Consider the following 8,518-nt stretch of genomic DNA (forward strand, 5'->3'; position numbering starts at 1 on the left):
GAGAAGGTTAAACCTTGGAATGTCACACACATCTGTCTTATTCTCTCTTTCTCTCCCTGTTGTGCATGAACAGTGTGACCTGAATAAAACTGCAGTGTCCCTGTGGGATGAGTTTTGGAAGCAGGAGCTTCCTACATGGACATCAGGCTGTACCAAATGAGTTGCTGTTGTTTCCCAGACAGATGTCAATTGGACAACACAATCTAACATTCTCCCCTCAATTAATGTTAACAGCGTTTTAGTCTTTTGCAAGGAAAGCTTTGTCCAAAAGAGTTAGGGGATACAAGAAACTTTTATTGTATAAATAAAACTTGGATGTTTTTACAAATAGTCTAAATATTTCACGTCCTGGAAAGGGTCCTTTTCACCAATGTCCTCTTCAAGAATAAATAAATGTATACTATTTGTAATCCCCTCAGGGATTATGTAATAATCATTCAAAAATGTTCATGGATATTCACTTTGTGAAAATTCATCAAGTTGTATACCTGAGATTTGTGCACTTTTCTCTTCATGTTATAATTCTCAATGAAAATTTACTAAAATTTTTATTTTAGATGAGAGGATGATTCTAAAATATGTTCAATAAAAGTTTACTAAAATATGCTTTTGAAATGGTTTTTAAAAGTTATATCCTTTGACCATCATTTGAAGCCCATCAGCAAGAGACAATATTTCTAGTCACCTCAGGTAACCAAGAGGTTGCACAGGGCAAAGCTAGAACAATCTGTAGTCCCCAGTGGCCACAGCAAAAGTGAAACAGACTTAGATCAGTTGTACCAACCAAGACCTGGCCAGCGGGGACCACTGCAGCTCAAGGTAGAGGGCAAGATATCCGACAGGCTCCTGCATTTCTCTCAAGCCAGGGGAAGGAAGGAACCGCTGGGCCAGAAGAGGAGAGCCTGGAGGCATCTGAGCTTTGTACTCTGCTCTTCCCCTTCTTGGCTTCTCTGAGAGTCTCTGACTGGGCACTGCAAAGCGTCAGTCCCTGGGGGGAAATGGCAGGGACCAGACACGTATTTCCTAAGACAGAAAGGCAATAAGCACCACAGAGAGGTAACAGCTTCAGAAAAAGTAATGGGCTCCATCCCCGGATTCTGCGAGCTCTGGGCCTGGGGCAGGGGACAGGAGAGTAATGCAGAAAATGGGGCTCCGAAGGAGCGCCTCTCTTGATGCCTCGCCAAAGGCGAGTCCCAGCTCGGACTCAAAGAGATCATCTTCAGTGCTTGTGGCCGCGGTTTGGCCCTTTCCGAGGTCTTGCGTCCCTAGGGCCAGAGATCACGCAAACTCAAAGTCAAGGAATCAGAGAAACCGAAAAGGAGTGTTGACACGCTGAGCTGCGAAGAAAGAAAGTGAGGTGAGAGGTTGCGGCCCTGCGTAGGTGGAGCAGCGAGACGCACGGTGCTCTCACCTCCTACAGGCAGATGGAGAAAGAGGTGCGGACACCCGGAAATTCCGAGCCACGCGGTCCCCTCGCGACTACAGATGCGTAGCAGGCCAAGGACACGAGCCTCGCCAGCCCCAGGCCTCCCGGTTCCTCGCTGGCCGGCTGGCCGGGACCTTATGCCAGCTCCTTATCCCCGAGCCCGTTCTGCTCAGACGCAGCGTTGAGCTTCTCCGAGGTCCCTAAAGAAACATCCGCGCGTGTCCCTGATGCCCCAGGGCCACCGAAGGAGATTCGGCAGGCTGCTGCGCCCTCTCCTTGGGCACTCCTGGTGAGTCCTGGCGGTGACGCTCTAGCACGTGTGTGAGGGTGTCTGCGCAGGGTGGGTGTAGGTCACCCCGCCCTCACGCACCCGGGCCCGGCGCGTTTCCCGCAGCCTAGCCGCCTGCGCAGCCTCTGCCGCCGGCTGGCCCGGGCCCTCGTTAATTTTAGCTCGGCGCTGCACCTTTCTACCTGCAAGAGCTCGCCCCGCTCTCAGACTCGTTTTGCAAGATTTGTGCCCCAGGTGGCTAATCTGACCCACACTTGAATAAACAGCGAGCGTCCCGGCGAGCCACCCGCACAGAATTTCCATCCAGCTGCACGAGAGGCTCCTGAGACGCCGAGAGTTCCCAGCTCTTTTTTTTCCTAGTTTAAGTCAACTAGGAAACTCTGGACGATTCCTGGAGAAGGACGGAGGGAGGAAAGAAGGAAGGGAAAGAAAGGGGGAAGGGAAGGGAGAGGGAGGGAAGGAAAGGAAGGAGAGGAGAGGAGAGGGGAGGTGAGATGGTGGTGGTGGCGGTGGCGGGAACCTCACTTGGTTCCTGGGACAGTTTTGCTCCAGGTCCCTATAGTTCTTTGCTCCTCACCATCCCATAGTCTCCGCCCCCCCCCCCCGCTCTTCCCCCTCCCATTAGATGTGTTGGAACACAGGGTACAGAAGTCCTGAGCATACTTGCAGAAAATTAAATTTGCATAGTATTTGTTAAGCTTGTCGCCCTAGCTAACCACCCCCTCCGCTACCGGTTCTATCTTATGACAGGTTGTCCGGGCCAGATGGTAGAGTGTGGCTTTTCCCATTAGGTAAGGAAAAGAGTATGCTTCCCCAAGAGTCTGGTCTCATGGGATCTGTTGTTTCTACTGGCCAAGCCCAGCAGTGATACCTGCACGTTTATGCAGCACTAGGGAGGGGAGATTTCTAAGACTAGGAAGAGAAAGGGGGTGGGGGGACTGGCATGGAGAAACCAGCAGTCCATGTGAGGTTGCTGGAGGGGCTTCAGGTAGACTCTGGTGGGGGCAGTGGATCATTGCCAAACAACCTTGGGGGTCCTAGCTTTTCCTCAAGTGGGTTAAAAACGAAACAGAACAAAGATACTCCTTTATTCAGTACAAGAGGATGGCAGGCTGGATTTTGAAGACTTTGCCCCAGAATTCTGATTTTCATTGTGAAAACTTTTTTTGTTCCCTCTTCACGTCCTACACATTACAGTGTCAACCATGGATTCTGTGCCACTCCTGCATCTGACCAGTTCTTTAGCTAGAATCTGAGGACTTTGGAAAGTCTGGGTTTATTTCCCCAGCTTTAGATAGAATCCAGGAGGGGAAAAATAAGGCTAGAAAATGGAGACTGAAAAACTAAAGGTGTTAGAGGGAATATAAAATAAGTGCTGGCTTTCTTTGTTGAATTTAAATTAAATGCTAATTTCTTTGCTTTAGAGATTCTTAAACCAGCTATGTAGCCTCATTAAGGATCCCTACATGGATTTCAGAGGATTTCTGAAAACCGCAAAATGTATTCATACAATTTTGGGGATAAGTGTAAAAGTACATTGAGGGGGGCATAATTTTATCAAATTTTCAAAGGGATTTGGGACCCAGGAAAGCTTAAAAACCTCTAGAATATGGTGCATGCATTAAATCTTTCTTATTGGGATAATGTCTCCAAGTTACACACATGCAAACCTTGACTCAGTGGTACATAGCTTTCACACTCAAGAGCAAAATGTTCTTAACTCTTCACTGGGACAGCAAAAGTGTCTCTGTTAGAGCCAATACACACAGGAGAAAAGAATCTGGTAGAAGAGAAGAAGAGTGCCCTGGAACCCAGGTCTCTGCTTACTACCACCTACCCACCTAAGACTCTTGAGATTCTTAATTTATAGATCAAGTCCTGGAATGTATATGAAACTAATTTACAGATCACAAAACATATGGCTAGTGGTACTTATGAAAATAAATGCTGGTGGATTTCCACATGCTAGTTATAATTAGATGAACTATTATGTAAATAATTATAATTATTTGAATATTTGCATATTTTCTTCAACTGTATACTTACAAGGAAAATCAACCTACTTTGGATTCCTAACCATTGTTAGGCACGTTCATGTTTCGTTACCTTATTTAATCCTAAAAACAACTTATGGCTTATATAGTAGAGTTATCTGTCCCCCCACACCCTCGCCACTTTCCTTTTAATACTTGAAGAAAGAGAGGCATAGAGAAGTTAAGTAAATTACCTAAGGCCACCCACCTAACAAACACCAGATTTCAACTTCAGATGAGGTGTCCTGCTTAGAGAAGGGATATTAGAAAAAGAGTACATTTTGTTCAGAGTTAAGTAAATTTAATTTCTACGGTTCTTGTGCATTCTGTGCAAAAGGACAAGAGTCTGAAATAGAGAAGCCACACCTGAGATGTTTTATCTTCTCATATACTCTTTGCTAGAAAACTGTCTTTAATCCATTCACTTCCTCTCCATTTCTTCCACAGTTCAGGCTCACTAGCATCTTAATACAAGCTTACACACATAGTTCCTTATTAGTTGCATCTATGTTTCAACTAATTAGGAAGTCTTTGAAGGGAAAGAATACCTCTGTCCTCCCCTCCTGCAACCCTTTCCAGTAACCCTTTGTAGAAAGGGCTATCATCTGCAGCAGCTAACATGGCAAAATTGAGGACTCCCCACCAATGGCTAAATATCTCAGTCAAGATGAATGAGCAAGAATGTAGCTCTTTTTTTATTTTTTATTTTTCCTTCCTGTCTACACCACCAAGTTATGGAGCTGATGAAGACAAAACAGATTCATTTTGCTGTTCTCTGAGTCACATAAGGGTACATTAAAAGAACTACCACAGCTCTGGTCCACTTTCTTTTAAATATTTTGTTATGCCTTTAGCATTGGTATGTGGGTTTGTTCAACAGGTAGTTCTCCTATTTTGTTTCTCTTTAGCATAAAATCCATAATACCAAACTGTACACTACGTGGTTTGTGGAAGCTGCAGAGAGCAGGCAGACATCTGTTCTTGATCTTTAATTATGTTTTAATTATGGCTTGAGAACCAGTATCACAGAAAATGAGTTGCTGGAAGGCAAGGCCCAAAAGCAGAAACAAAACAAAACAGAAATATGGAGCATAGTAGGCACTTTACTAAAAAAGATGATGAATTATGGTGTGTTTCTGTACAGGACTCAGGTGGCTGGTCTGGCATAATAGATGAAAACGTCTTCTTAGTGACATTTTGGTATTTTCACTTAAACAAGGGGGGAGTGCTGATGAAATGATTTTTAAAGGTGCGGTAGTCAGTGTGGTATGATTTTTAAAAAATAGACTTGAAGTCAGATAGCCTGGTTTTAGGTAGAGCTAAAATCTGTTCATACTATGTGCTTGAACTTGGATCTGTGTTTTTATGTCTGGAGGCCACCATTTCTTCATGAGTTATATGGGCTCTATGATCTCTAAATTTCAGGTGTCAACAAGATTTTTTTTCTGTCAAGTACCAGACAGCAAATATTTTAGGCTTTGTGGGCCATCTATTATCTCTGCCATTTGGCTTCTTCCTCTCCTTCCCCCTCCTTCCCTTCTCTTGCCGCCATCCCTCCTTCCTTCTTCCTTTATCCTCCTCGTCCTTCTCCTCCTCCAATTGTTTTAGTTTGTTAGGGCTTCTGTAACAAAGTACCACAAACTGTGTGGCTTAAACAACGGAAATGTATTGTCTCGATGTTCTGGAGGCTAGAAGTCAGAGATCAAGGTGTTAGCAAGGTTGGTTCCCTCTGAGGGCTGTGAGGGAGAAACTATTGTATGCCTCTCTCCTAACGTATGGTGGTTTGCTGGCAATCATGCCATTCCTTGGCTTGTGGACACTTTACCCTAATCTCTGCTTTCACGTTCATAGGGTGTTAGCCTTGTGTGTCTGTGTCCACACTTTTCCTTTTGTAAGGACACCAGTCATATTGGGTTTGGGGCCCACCTAGTCCAGTATGACCTCATCTTAACTAATCACATCTGCAATGACCCTATTTCCAAATGAGGTCACCTGTGATGCCAGGAGTTAGGACTTCAACATATGAATTTTGTAGGTGACAATTCAATTCATTAGACCATTCTTGGCTTATAGACCATACAGAAACAGGCTGTGGGCCATAGTTTGCTGATTGCTTTAGTGAGGCCCCTATTTATTCTGAAATCCTAAAATTCCCTATTCTCCATGAATTTCTGTAACAAATCATCTCTTATCATGTTCGTTCATTTAATACATTTTTTACTGAGTATCTACATGTGCTCGGCACTGTTTTAGATGCTGGAACATAGCAGTGAAAAACTGATAGAAATCCTTATCCTCTTGGGTCTTATCGTCTAGTAGGAAATGCAGACCACCAACAAAATAAAGATGAACAATCTATAGTATGGCAATAGGTGACAATAGGTACTAATAATAAAAATGAAGTGGGGGGATAAAGATGACGATGGGGTTGAAGTTTAATGGATTGGTCAAAGAATGCTTCATAGAAAAGTTGACATTTGAGTAGAGACCTGAAGGAGACCGAAGGAGCCAGCCACATAGATATCTGGGGAAACCGTGTTTTGCCAAAAGGAAAAGCATTGTAAATTCTGAGATGGAAGTGGGCCTGGGGTGTTCAGGAAACAGCAGGAAGCAAGTGCGCTTGAGTGGAGTGAGCAGAGCCTGGATAAATATTTGGAGATGAGGTCAGAGAGTTAGGGCAGGTGAGAGGTTAGATGGAATGTGGGCTTGTGGGCCATAGTAAGAGCCAATGTCAGTACTAGGGTGAAGTCAGGGAGGCACCTAGAGCCCACGACTTAAGGAGGCTCTCACTCTCAGGTCATTCAAGTACAGGGTAGGCCCCTTAAAATGAGTGTCTCCTTAAATTGTATGCCCTAGGTGCCTCCTTCACCTCACCTACTTTCTGAGGGTTTCAGCAGAGGAATGGCATGATCAACCTTATGTTTTATCAGGATCACTCTAGCTGCTGTGTTTAGGGCAAGGATAGAAAAAATGAGACCAATTAGAAGACTATTGAAATAACCTCCAGAGTAAAATGGTGAAAGTGTTCTTACCTGATAACCCGCCAAGGGTTAGGCCATTCCAAGCAGCTATCAGGTATATAACCAGTGGACCTAGGGTTGTCTTTTCTTTTTGTTCTCACTCAACATTCTTTGGAGGTCACCTACATGCTAGACTGTATGTTAGGTGCTGGGATTTCAACAAGGAACAGGAGATGGTTCACTGCCTCAAAGAATTAATAGTTTTTTCCTCCCTTCTTCTTTCCTTCCTTCTTGAAATATTTTGAAATTTAAAACAAAACCAAAAGCCCTGCCTCAAAGCTTATCTTCTAGGGACTTCCCTTTACTTAGGTTTTCTGGTCCAGGCACTCCGTTCCCATTCCATTCAGAGTAGTATATAAGTGGTAGTAGCATCAAGGAAGGACTTGGGAAATCGGCTATGATTTATTATGACTTCTCATGGGAATACTATATATCTATATCTATACCTATATATCTATATCTTTATCTATATCTATATCTATATCTATATATCTATCTCCTTCAATCATAGGATCAGGAACTTTTAGGTCCAGAAAGTTCTAGATCTTCACATTCAAACATCTCATTTTACAGATAAAGAGACTTGGACCCAGAGAGATCAACCTACAATTACACACCTACATAATAGTAGAGTGTGGCAGATTGTATTTTTACAAGCTGGCTGCAACAATGTCTTCCATCCCACATACTCTTGAATGTGACTTTGACACTTCCCATTGAGAAAGGGGGGGTCTGTGTTTTCTTCTCTTGAATTTAGGCATATTTGTTTTCTACTGCTGCTGTAAAACAATGATCACAAACTCAATGGCTTAAAACAATACACATCTATTATCTTACAGTTCTGGAGATCAAAATTCCAAAATAGGTCTTCTAGGCTAACATCAAGGTGCAGTAGGGCTGGGTTCCTTCTGGAGTTCTCTAGGGAGAATCTGTTTCCCGGCCTTTTCCAGCTTCTAGAGGCTGCCTGCATTCCTTGGCTCCTGGCTGCATCACTCTGACCTGTGCTTCTGCATCACATTTCCTTCTCTGATTCTGACCCTTGTGCCTCTTTGTTGTAAGGATATTTGTGATTACACTGGGCCCACCCAGAATAATCTCTCCATCTCGAGGTCCTTAATCACATCAGCAAAATCCCTTGGCCAGGTAAAGTAACCTAGTCACAAGTTTGGGGATTAGGATATGAACATCTTAAAGGAGTTATTATTCTGCCTACCACACTGGGTAAGCTCATGACTACAGTGAATTGAGCTATGGAGCTGCCAAGAGGAGGCCATGAGGTGATATTGCTTCTGACTGGTTGTCTTGGAGCATTTGCTTTCAGCACCCAATTGCCATTGTCAGGCTGTGAGAAGGCCCAAACTAACCCAAACAGGGAGGCCACAGAGAGAGGCCATGGGAAGGTGTTCTGGCTGGAAGCCAGCTGTGGCCTCAGCTGACAGCCAGCATCACCCACCACCCATGTGAATGAATCTGCTTCTAGATGATTCCAGTTCCCAACGAGACTCTGTATTAGCCCCAGCTTTCAAGTCTTTCCATCTGAGGCTCCAGACATCACAGCATAAAGATAAGTACCCCCACTATGCCCTGTTCAAATTCCTGATCCACAGAAAATGTGAGAAATAATAAAATGATGGTTGTCGTTTTAAGCCATTAAGTTTGGGGATGATTTGTTATGCAATAACCAGTAACTGATACAAAGGTCCATAACCCAGGTCTTCAGTTTCTCAGCCCCAGTGCTTTTTCCACCCCA

Source organism: Rhinolophus hipposideros (genome assembly GCF_964194185.1).
Source record: "Rhinolophus hipposideros genome assembly, chromosome: 5".
In the NCBI taxonomy this organism is placed as follows: domain Eukaryota; kingdom Metazoa; phylum Chordata; class Mammalia; order Chiroptera; family Rhinolophidae; genus Rhinolophus; species Rhinolophus hipposideros.